This window comes from Amblyomma mixtum, chromosome 7, assembly GCF_055824585.1.
Source record: "Amblyomma mixtum isolate Tamu chromosome 7, ASM5582458v1, whole genome shotgun sequence".
NCBI lineage: Eukaryota > Metazoa > Arthropoda > Arachnida > Ixodida > Ixodidae > Amblyomma > Amblyomma mixtum.
The window spans coordinates 108771306-108783889 of NC_143018.1; the positions used below are offsets into that span (position 1 = coordinate 108771306).

Here is a 12584-nt window from a genome sequence, read left to right on the forward strand (position 1 = left end):
TGCGTCGCGTTCATCGCGCTTCGGCGCTTGCTACAATTCGCTACTTGGATTGTGAGCCGTCGTGAACTGTGTTGTGGTTTGCGTGTGTTTCTTCTTGCTCAAGGGTGCACAATCGCGCAGTGCTGTCGACGTAGCCTATTCGAGGCAAAGTGTCATTTTTCTGGTCTCTCTAACTTTTCAGTCTGTGCGCTTCTTTGTGTAGTCCAGGATGGGTGTCCAGGCACAAAGACGCGCGGGCAGTGTCGCGGTGGAAATGTTCCAAATAAGGCCCGGAATATTTTCTTCTGTGTGACTACGTGGTAGAGAGTGCCGGCTACGTAGCACTCGTGCTGAAATCTCACTGGTTGGTGTAGTGCCCGTGACACGAAGGCAAACAGCGTTCTGCACGACTACGCAATCATCTGAAAAGGTAAGCAGTACTCGTGCATTATCCGAAGCATATAATGCTGGAACGGTGACCTGTCGTACTGCTGCAGTATTCGTGTTCAATGGTATAAAAAGCGTTTAAGGCGCTTTTGTTGTCGCCGCGGTGAGTTGCTCTGCCAAGAATTGTCGCTGTCGGTACTTGTTTTGGCGAAGGGGATGCGACCGTGCGTGCGCTAGCTTTGCATGATTTTGGTATGCGCATGTTTGCGCGTTTTGTTTCTTGTTGAGCACAGATTTGTCCTCGTATATGCCTCGTTCTACGCGTTTCTGCCCATGCTTGTTCACACCACCGCGCACGTTTCAAGGACCGGCACTTTGGCTGTGCGTAAAATGTATGATTGTCTTTCAAGATAGCGTTAGCACTTTGAGGGGGATTGAAACACTTTTTATTCGCCGCGGTTTTTGCTTGGCCCTAGACTGTTGAACCTTAGGTCGTGGGGTCGATCCTGATGGCAGTAGCCGCATTTCGATTTAGGTGAAATGAAAAAAAGAATGCCCCTGTGCTGTGCGATGTCAGCTCACGTTAAGAAATTCTAGGTGGTCTAAATTAATCCGGAACCCTCCAATACGATCAGTGCCCATTTTCCGCATCTGAATTCAAACCCCACTATAAAGAAAGCACTGTCTCAGGTTGCAGTTACCAACGAAAGTTAATTTCCGGCCGTCAGGATCTAATTTTTAAATGAGTATGTGAAGATTTTTTTTTTTATGATACCGATAGCGTTTCTGGCTACCCAGAGTATAGGATCTTGCATTTTGATCACTCTGCTGTTTGAAAATTGGTTTCTGAGGAAAACAAGTGACGCAATAATTGTCTCAGTTATTACGATGTTTATCTACGCTTTCGAACGCAGATTTGTTTTGCTCATAGCAAGATTCCTTTACTAGTGCTAGGGGAACTGATGCATTTTAAACAGGGTAGTTTTCCTTTGTATTGAGGCGTATACTTGGGCAAGTATATTTTTCCTGATCTTTTTACATTCATGTGATATTCACTGTTGGACCGAGTTCGCATGCTTGTTTTTGTACTCCTGTCATAGTGATAATGGGAAATTGGTATCCGCAGGTGGCGCATCTGTCTTCCAGTCCGAGTCAATGGCATGGATTTTGTGGCCACCAGATGAAGTCAAAAGCTGTGTTGTAAGTTGTTACTGCATTGTGCTTTGTTCTTGTGGTTGCCATGAAATGTTCTCTTACTTTCATTGCTCTTTTCCTTAATGCTACTGCTTGGAGCAGTTTGGATAGCTCTGGCCTGATATGTTTACATGTTTATATGAGTAATATTAGTTGGCTGTCAGAATGGGCCGGTTGCAGGCCATTTGAAGTTTTACATTCAATATTGCTCGTCTTTTAACCGTTGCATTCTATGCATGAAGTGCGAAATGTCTGCATGTTTTTGGCTGCATTATGTGATACTATTTGACTACGAATATTAACATTATGATGCATGTGTGTTAACTTAAATATGTGTTTTTATGCCACTCATCGCAGGTCACAGATGTAAAAGAAAAAGTGCACACATGAGAACTGGTTTCATTACTGCTGCCTTGTTTTTGCTAAGCATGGAGAGCTGAGCTAATTGGTTCTGGGTAGAATTATGAGACATCATTCCAGTGTACAAAAACACATGAACGAAGAGAGTAGACTCCATAGACCCCATACTTCAACTGAGGTTGATTTCACAACATGAGCTTTTTACATGCAAAGTGGTACTAGTGACCCCTGTGGCTGAAAAGTGTTTCCTCGACCAGGTAACAATTATTCAATGTTGCAAAAACAAAAACATAGGCGTAAGGTTAGCTTGTCACTCAAGTTGAATGCATTGGCGTGACTAAACATTGCCTACCTGGCTGACCCAACACACATTTGCGTTGAGATAATCTATTTCTTTTTCTGCCTGCCTGCTCCAGTCGCCTTACTTCGGCATTGACGCTGTCACGACTCTGTGACAGCATCAATGCGCAAGTAAGGAGACTGGAGCAGGCAGTTTTCACTGGAGAAATTGTAGCCTTAGTGGTAGAAAGCCAGGTTCGAGAGATGAAGTGTGCTGGGCAGCGCAAGCCGGAAGACAACACACATTCGCAACAGTGACCTGTCATTGTGCCGTATTGCCATCAGGTGTCACACCGCCTCAAGAAGGCCAGTGACAAACACGATGTACATGTCGTATTTTCAGCTTGGGAAAGCTGGGATGCATGTGCCACCTGATAAATGACGTTACGAAAAAGCCTGCCTACAAAACTAAGCACACCAAACCCCTCGTTAAACATGAGGTTGACATGGTGTACAGCATCCTCCTTGCCTGTGGCAAACATTACATTAGACAGACGAGGCTTGCATCAATGAACGCTTGCTTGAACATTGCAGGACAGCTGATTCATTAAGTGGCAGAGGTCATTTAGCTGAGCACATTCGCCTTTGCTCGCACAAGCGAGCATGCAAGGCGTTTTTGAAAGAAACACATGCCTTGTGCAAGTTTAGCACTTGAAAGGGCTGGGAAATTTTTTAAGCCTTTTGTATCTCTGTTGAAAAAGAGAATTACGTCAGCAGCCCTTCTGCAGCGCTCCAGAAAAAGAAATAGATTATCTGGAGGCAAATATGTTTGTTGGGTCAGCCAGGTAGGTGATGCATAGGCGTGCCAATGTGTTTAATGTGAGTGGCAAGATACCTTTACCCCTATGTTTTTTTGTGTTTTGGTTTTTGCCGTCCTGAATAATTGTTATCTGGTGGCAGAAATACTTTTCAGCCCCAGGGATCACTAGTACCCCTTTGCACATAAAAAGCCTGTGTTGTGGAATAAACCTCAGTTGAAATATGGTGTCCATGGAGTCTACTCTCTTCATCCGTGTGATTTTGTGTGCCGGAATGATGTCTCATAATTCTCCCTTGTTTTCAGTGAATAAGGAGGGCTTCTGGTGTCTCTTTTTTTGTATGTGATGGTTATAACAAAGTGGCTACCCATAAACTGTCATTTTGGGCTTAATTGAAGGATCCTTGGGAATTTGATTGACAGCATATTCCATGGGCACTTTCTTGAGAAAAATCAGTTATTTGTTTCCCATTTCACTGCATTAACCATTGCTTCTCATCATGTCTCGAAAGTCATTGATAAACACAAGCTTTCGAGTACCTGAGGGCTGTGTGAGAAGCCTTCTGACATACTTTAAACTACTGAGGATATCTGAAGACAGATTTTACCAATAATTGTTAGCCAATCCAAACCTCTTGGTTCTATCCCTGACAACCTGAAGCTGACCTGTCAATAATTAAGGCTGGAAACCGTTCTGATCCCCAAACTGTTCTCCTATTTTATTGATGTGCATTTTGCATGAACTGTTAGAGCACGAAATGAGTCCGCATATTACTTGCCACCATAATTCAAACTAATATTTCTATACCAGTCATCACGGCTCCCATTCTCTTTACTAATGTGCAATCCAACTTTTTGAATTCACAACAGATTTTCACCCAAATTTAGATTCTTTATTTTAGGCAAGAGTCATCGACTTGAATTTCTCCAAAGCTTTTCATGTTTGTCATTATAACCTTTTAGCTACACTCTCATGCTTGAGCCTTCATTCTTTGATATTAGTGTAGATTCATTGCTTCCTGTTCTACGGCTGGCCTTAAAAAACTATTGTACTTCTTCTCTTATGAAGCCCAGCATATCAATATGCAAAATCATAAGGCGTCCCTCATCCTGAGTCACTTTGGGATGTTAAACCCCCATAAACCAAACCAAGCACATTACTAAAGTACATTAATATTAGCCATTCAATAACAGTCTTTGTCTTTATGTCCCAACCTTGTCTTTATGACTGCATTATTCTGAAGGATGCCCCAACTATCTCAGCTACTCTGACTGTATTGACTTTTGCAAGACGGATGAATGGTCTTGTTTGTAATTCATCGTGTCAAAACAGCGCAAAGAAGAGAAAGATGAGGAAGGAATGCGATGGTGCGAGTGCTGGCTTTCAAGAAGGTTTATTGGAAAGCACATCAAAATATATACACTGTGGCCTAAAAGAAGAATGAAGAAAGGGCGCCTTGTAACATTCACTTTGGATCTGTCAAAAACAAAACGAAAGTTGAATATGAAGCATTTAAGAGCATGAACTCTTTCTTAGGGAGCGATAAAGAAGGTGTGTTAACACATTGATTGCGTTCTTTCTACAATTTCAGTGGCCTCGATCATCTCATGCACAAACTTTTCTGTGTCTGTCTAGCACAATGCAGCACAAGAAATTACGCCTCACAGCATAAAGGATGTGGCAAACGATCGCAGTCGCGACAAGGAAACATCAGATTCCCCCTGCTAGCTTTGTTCACATCGTAACGGTGGTCTTTTGACCTCTCATTGGCACCTCTGCTAGTTTCTTGCTGAAGTTGATACATTAGCCAGATGGTTCAACTTTAGATTATTACATAGTTTCTTGGCTCTGGACATTGCTATTAACAAATCAGCTGTTGTGTGACACTTGAACTCAGAATTAACTGCCTCCGTTGCCTTGGACAGAAAGACGCCTTTAGACATGACCACAAAACCACCTTCTTTATCAGCAGTTGAATGCGATAGGGCCCACCGTCTTAAACCCGTTACAGTTCAGCCTGCGGGCAAGTTCCTGGCATGGTTCAAACCACGACACCCCATCAACCAACGCCCCCTGAAACACACCTGTCACGCTCAGGTCCAGGCACAGGAAGGCAAGACGTCAAAGTATGGCAAACAGCTCCAGAATAGTCCTCTTCGAAGGAACAATGGCAAATTTTGGCCCGTATATGCTTCAAGCAGCAGACGAGGCAGCAACTCAGTGTCGACATTGTGCACCTTGTTTTCAGACACTCGTGCCTTGGCTTCTCTGCTCCGGGCTAGTGAGCGCAAAGTGGCTGCAAAGTGGCATTCCAGATGGCTTTCACCTGGTCAACGGTGCGTGACACCGTCAACCAGCCACTCCCTGGCTTGTTTTCAGGCACAAGAGTTTGACAACAAGGTGCACACCTTCAGCTTGGAGTCGCTGCCTCGTCTGGTCCTTGAAGTGCTTATGGACCAAAATTTTCCGTTCCTCCGAAGAGAACTATTGTGGAGATGCTTGCCATGGTTTGACGAGTTGCCTTTTCCACGCACAGACCTGAGTGTGACAGGTGTGTTTCGGGATGTTTTGATGCAGTGTCACGGTTTGAACCCTCTTTAGGAACTTGCCCACAGGCCGAACTGTGTCGTATTTAAGAGGGTGGGCCCTCTTGCTTTCAACTGCTGATAAACGGTGGTTTTGTGGTCGTATCGAAAGGCGCCTTTCAGTCCAAGGCCACAGATGCAGTGTATTCTGAATTTGAGTGCCACTTACTATCTGATTTGTTAAAAGCAAAGTCCAGTGCCAAGAAACATTAACAATCTAGAGTTTAACCATCAGGCTAATGCCATCAACTTCAGTAAGAAAAATTGTCCAGCTATCTTCTTTACCGCAAAGACCCATAAAGGTGACTGCTCCTTGAGGGTTGTAGTTTAAGAGAATGGAACCTGTCAGAAACAAATCGCCTTCTCTTTGCGACATAAAATTAAGTTGCTGAGCATTGATGACTCCTCTCGTGTAAGATCTGCAGAGAAAGTAACGCAGTTTCTACACAATAACTCTCGCACCAGTTTCATGGGGTGCTATGTTGACATCAAGGATTTATATTACGCCATCCCTCAATCAGGATCAATAATGTGTTGAAGAATTCATTAACCTAAATGGAGCAGTGGCATTCCAAACGTCTCAGGCGTTTTGGTGAATAATTTTGTCGCACTTTTAAGCTCATACCTTCAGTCCATCTTTATTACATTTCAGAATAGCTTGTTTTTGCAAAAAAAACTATTAGCGCCGCTGTTACGTGGCTTATTGCAGGATCTCCAATCCTGACGAAGCATTGTCTAAGGTGAGAGAGGAGTTCAGTCAAAGCCTCAGTCCATTTTGAATCACCACTGAAATTATAGAGGTTAATATGTCATCACATTTATTGGATCTCAATCTTGGGTGGTTACACTTGTTGGGCTTACGAGCCAAGGGAAAACAAGCTACTTTTACCATTTTCTTCGGTTCAGTCTAAGCTGGTCAAGAGGTGTCACTAACCTTTGCTTCAAAAATTCCTTAATGAAATCCTGTTTGATTGCCATGACATCCAGTTTTGCCCAGCTCATATGCCGTTTGTCCTTTACTGGATATTCAGAACCTTTGTCAGTGTCTTTAGCCGATTGCTTTAAGCAGAAGTTGAAACATTCTTTTTGTGCCCCCGTCGAGACTGTAACTCCCAAAAGGAGTTACAATTGGTCGCACCGGTTAAATAGGCAGTCGAGTTGGCGTCGATATTGTTTTTCTAACCCTATGAAGTTTCAGTACCTGTAGTCAACCGAGATTATCCATCAGAGTCTCTTCGTGCACTGCACAGAAGACATAGTGTGTTCGAACGCCTTGAAATGCGGCTATGTTTACATTGGGAAAACAGGCAAGTGTGTCACTGAGAGGTTTAAAAGACCACCACGACGATGTGAACAAAGCTTGCGGGAGAACTTTGATGATTCACTGTCGCAATTGCAATTGTTTGCCAGATCCTAAACGCTGTGAACCGGAATTCATGTTCTGCATTTTGCCTGACAGACACAGAAAAGTTTGTGCGTGAGATAATCGAGGCCACTGAAATTTAAAAAAAAACCGCAATCACTGTGTTAGCACACCTTCTTTATCGCTTCCTAAGGAAGAGTTCATGCTCTTAAATGCTTCTTTGTCAGTTTTTGTTTTGTTTTACACTCATGCAATGTGGTTGACACAAGGTGCCCTTTGTTCGTTGTTTTTTTAGGCTACAGTGTATATATTTTGACGTGGTTTCCAATACACATTGGCGATAGTCAGCACTCATGCCATCATATTTATTCCTTCGTTGTCCTTGTCTTGTCTGCATTGTTTTGTCACAACGTATTGACCTCCTTTCCCACCTCTAGGGTTAATGGTATGGAGAAACCTTAACCAGATGCAGCCCCACATACTTGGAGCATGTCACGATACATGCTGCTGCCACCACAAGGGCACTCGGGTTTATCAGGAGATGTCATGATCTGTGTGCTCTTGCCATGCTGCGCAGTTTATGCATAAAAATTTTATTGATTCCAAACTGAAGTATTCCCTAGCTCTTTCAATTTTGCACCAAACTGTTTGATGCTACGCCACCAACTCCCTTTAATCCAACAGCGACACTTGGTACAGCATATGTGTAATCAGTCATCTCGTTTGACCACCAGACATCACTGCATAAAAGGGGAAACGCTCGTTTAGGTGTGTTCCATATACTCTACAATACTTTTCCACAACTTAATGTTAAATGTTGCTGCCCCGCTTCAGACCAGGATGCCATCACAACTAAATCAAGAAATTTTTCCTGTTCCCATTGAAGAATAAATCAAATCAAAGTTTATTTCCCATCTAGCACTACAGATGGAGGAATCGTAGAAAAAAGCTGCCCTTGGGCAGCTTGACGAGTCTACAATCCTTATTATTGACAGGGAGGCAACACAAGAGTTTATACAATTTTAAAAAACAAGCACATTAAGGAAGCACCGGAGAATACACGAAACAGCAATATGTATACATAATGAAACTTAAACAATGTTATGCAAAAACAAATTATGTAGTTCATGACGTGAAAAAGAAAACAAATCGAGGTTAATGTGGATATACCTATTTAGAAGAGATGGAAGTGTGTACTGAAGGCATTCCCTACCAAGATTTAGTCGAGGTGTTGGCACTGTCCATTCTTCGCCACGTCTTGTTGGATAGACTGATTCTTTTTTCCTTAGTTCTGCAAAATTTTTAAGATTTGTTACATTCTTCTTGATTTCTGTTTTAAAAGTAACACTGAGGCGATATTTATAAAGATTATGTGCTTTAATAACTCTGGAACGACAAAAGAAAGCTGCACTGGGATGTCGGAACGGTAAATTATATGCATTTCGGAGATATCTTTTTTGCATTAAATGAATACGTTCAAGGTTAGTGAATGTTGTAGTGCCGCACACCAACTGGCAATAGTTTAAATGCGAGTTGAATATTGAATTGTATACCAGCATCTTAGTTTTTGTGGGAAGTATGTATTTTAGACGGCCTATAACACCAGTGATTTGAGCTATTTTTTTCAAGATATAATTGACATGATAATCCCATGACATACTGGCAGAAAATATGACCCCAAGGCATTTAAACTGCTCAACAATTTCTACAGCCCGCGAGTTTAATATAATATTCTCGTGCAGTGGGATAACTTTATTTTTCGGCCTAAATATGACAGCTTTGGTCTTACTCTCATTTATTTGCATCAGGTTAACTGCAGACCAGACCTCAAGAGGCATTGTGGCATTGCATTGTTTGATAAGTTCATGAACATTTTCACCCGAAAAAAATACGCTCGTATCGTCTGCATAGATGGAAAACTTTGTATTATCGCTAATGTTGACAATATCGTTTCGGTAAATATTGAAGAGTAGAGGCCCTAGCGTACTGCCTTGGGGGACACCGTAGAAGAGCTGCTTCGGTTCAGACTGTATACCATTTATGTACACCACTTGCTGTCTAAACGACAAATAAGAACTTAACAATGAGAGCGCTTTTCCTCGGATACCATAGTAGTGTAATTTATTTAGTAAGATTTTATGATTTACCAGGTCAAAAGCCTTTGAGAAGTCCACAAATACACCAATGACAATAGATTTGTTTTCAAGTTGCTTTATTATATATTCCTTTTGTTGGAGTAATGCAAGTTCAGTGGATTTGCTTTTGCAGAAGCCAAACTGAAATGGTGTTAGCAAGTTAAATTTATGGATGAAATTTGACATTCTTAGATGCAGCATTTTCTCAAATGCTTTCGAAAACACTGGCAAAATAGAGATTGGTCTGTAGTTAGCGAGGGCGTTGCGATCTCCTTTTTTGTAAAGAACAACTTTTGCTAATTGCATTTTTTCCGTAAAAACTGCAGTTTCTAAACAGATGTTAAAGATGTGAGCAAGTATGGGAGCAATTATGTCAACTACATGCTTGACTGGCCGTATTTGGATATCATCAATGTCACAGCTACTGCTATTGTTAAGATTTGTTATCACCGACACTACTTCGTCTACCGTGACTGGGTGTAGAAAAATTGTTTCATCATTCTGAATTCGAACATATTTTCAAGCGTCAGATCCGGCAGCACGTGTTATAGCACGGGTAGCCAAGCTCGTTAAAAAAGTATTGAATACATTAGCCAGTTCGACGCCAGAAACTTCCTTTCCATCAATATTTAATTTTGTTAATGCAGTGCGTGAACTGTCCCGCTGCAGAAGTGTATTTAATCTCGACCATAGTACACCATTTCGAGCATTCTTAACATCTAGAAGTGACACGTGATAGGCTGTTCGTGCAGACCGCAGTTTTTTAGTCAATTTGTTCCTATATTTCTTAAATACCGCAAGGTCCTCAACCTTCCGGCTGCTCAAAAATTTTCTGTACAGCTTGTCTTTCATTTGTATTTCTCCGCGAAGCTCTGGCGTTACCCATGGCTTGCGGATTCTGCGACTTTTCACGCGTGTTACAAGAGGAAAGCAGTCGTGATATATCTGTTTACAGCAATCGACAAACGTATTATAGGCAACATTTGCATCATGAAGTTCAGCTATCTTACTCCAATATACTTTCATGAGCGCATCCCTAAAGGATTTCAATGATGATTCTGTAATAGCTTGGTATGTGATTGATGTGGACTTACTTCCTATTGTACTAGTGTTCTCAATGCAAGCAAACACAGGAAGATGGTCACTAACACAACAAGATAAAACACCAGAAAAAGCATTCAGCTGCATAGAGTTAGTAATAATTAAATCGAGAACAGAATGGCCTTCGCTTGTGATTCTACCTCACCACATTTTCATTGCATGTGGTCCCTCAAAATTATGGAAATAAGTGATATCACTTGGAGCATTGACACTGGTTTGTTTTACCTTTTCTTTGCTGCTGTTTTTATTTTTTGCAACTGATGTATCAATGGATTGTATGCCTCTTTTCGTAGTGTATCGTCTGCGACATCTCAGCTGTGCTACTGCAGTCACCCTTCTGATGTTACCTTTATATTGTCTCTCTTATTAATACCCCACTAAAAGCCTTCAGAGGACAAAAAACGATGGCTTTTTTATTTTGCTCATTATGGCACACGTCAGGCTTATGTTTAGGGATATAGGAGAGGCCTTTGTCTTGCAGTGGTGCTAGTTATGCTGCTGATGATGGTACTTAATGACGAGCATATGATATATTGAATAAGAACCTCAAATTATTTTTCTTTTTGAGTGCGAATAGCTTCAGTGGTTCTTGATTTAGGCTCACTTTATTCCTGTGGCCACAATACGGAGTTTACTTTTTTAGCACTCTAATACTGGCAAGAATAAAAACTTGTGGATCCTAATTCTTTCATTTCAATCTTTTCTGCAGAGTGCATCGCCCAGTTTTCCCAAGCCCTCATGCACCGGTGGTATGTTGGGGAGGAGGGATAACCACAAACTTGACAGGACTGAAGATCGAGAAGAGGACAGGACGAGCGGTGGTACATCAACAAGGCTGTTTCATGGGGCCCAGCTGCATTGACAAGTGGCTAAAGAAGAGCAAGAGGAGCATGAACACAAAATAAAACTGGCTGTAGGAGCTTCATCTATTTTGAAATTTGCTGTCTCATTGCGACAGACATAACATTGCTGCATGGCCCCTGCCCCAACATCTCCCAGTCATTCCAACATGCCCAGTCATTCCAACATGCCCAGTCATTCCAACCTGCCCAGTCATTCCAACATGCCCAGTCATTCCAACATGCCCAGTCATTCCAACGCATTTTCCATTACCATAATCCATCAAGGTTTCCAGTGTTGGTTTCCAATATTTACATCATTGCCTTTTTTTCCAATAGGGTGGTGCTTATTTCGTGATAAATTAAAAGAACTTGAGAAGATATGCGTTCCCAAATTCACAATCTCAAACCGAATGAATGATCCCTGGTTCACTAACGAATGCAAAAGGTACTTAAACAGAAAAAAGAGGGTATACAGAAGAGCATCAAGAACTAATGCACCACTCGACTGGATGAAATATAAGGAAATTGCTGCGCTTACTGAAAGAAAACTCGAAGAAGAGAAGCAAAAATACTATAACGACACACTTCCGAAACTATTAAAAAGTGATCCCAAAAATTTTTGGCGCACTGTCAATCCTAAAAGCAGCAACATTTCACCAGCACTAACTACAGGAGAGGGCTCGCCCTTACCGTTAGACGAGTGTGCCGAAATCTTCAACAAATCTTTTAGTGACATGTTCACAAATGAACTCCCCACTGATAACTTACCGCCCATTTCTCCAACATACATACGGTTTCAATTTGCACCTATTACTATCACAACAAATGGCGTCGCCCGCGCAATCGACAAGCTAGAACTAAAAAAGGCCCCAGGACCCGATGGGATCAGTACAAAGATTCTGAAACTAACATGTCACGAATCATCTGGTTTGCTCGCGCGGATATTTCAACAATATCTGGATACAGGACAGCTCCCGGACGACTGGAAACAAGCACACATCATTCCCGTACACAAATGAGGAAGTAACAACGATCCAAACAACTTCAGGCCTATCTCACTTACTTGTATCTGCTGCAAACTACTAGAGCATATCTTCTTTTCCCACATCATGAACCATCTAAAACCTAAATAACTTACTTCTCGAGAACCATGCAGCACGGATTCCGGCAAAACCGATCATGCCAGTCACAACTCTTTGAGCTTGTGACTGACCTTCATCAATCCCTACACATGTCTCATCTCACAGACGCCATTTTCATTGACTTTACAAAAACTTTTGACCGTGTTGCCCACAAACGCCTACTGCTAAAGACCCGAAATTTACAGCTCGACGACAAAACAACTACATGGATCGAGCAATTCCTAACCCTCATTTCTAAACCCACTCGCGTATTATCCGGTGTCCCGCAGGGCTCAGTATAAGGGCCATTACTTTTTCTAATTTATATAAACGACATAGCCTCTAATATTACTTCATCAACACGGCTTTTCGCAGATGACTGCGTAATATACAGGCAGATAACCACCCCGACTGATGCAC

At 42.0% G+C, this 12584-nt stretch overlaps 1 long non-coding RNA gene across 1 annotated transcript in view; it reads left to right on the forward strand.

Moving 5' to 3' along the window:
* The window catches only part of LOC149337164 (uncharacterized), an 11209-nt gene extending 71 nt beyond the window's left edge, over positions 1–11138 (forward strand). The window contains exons 1-3 of the long non-coding RNA XR_016284372.1: positions 1–409; positions 1493–1566; positions 10911–11138. The exon at positions 1–409 is cut by the window's left edge and continues 71 nt beyond it. This is a non-coding gene — a long non-coding RNA (uncharacterized LOC149337164). The remainder of the gene's footprint in view (positions 410–1492; positions 1567–10910) is intronic.
* The last annotated feature ends 1446 nt before the right edge of the window (positions 11139–12584 follow it).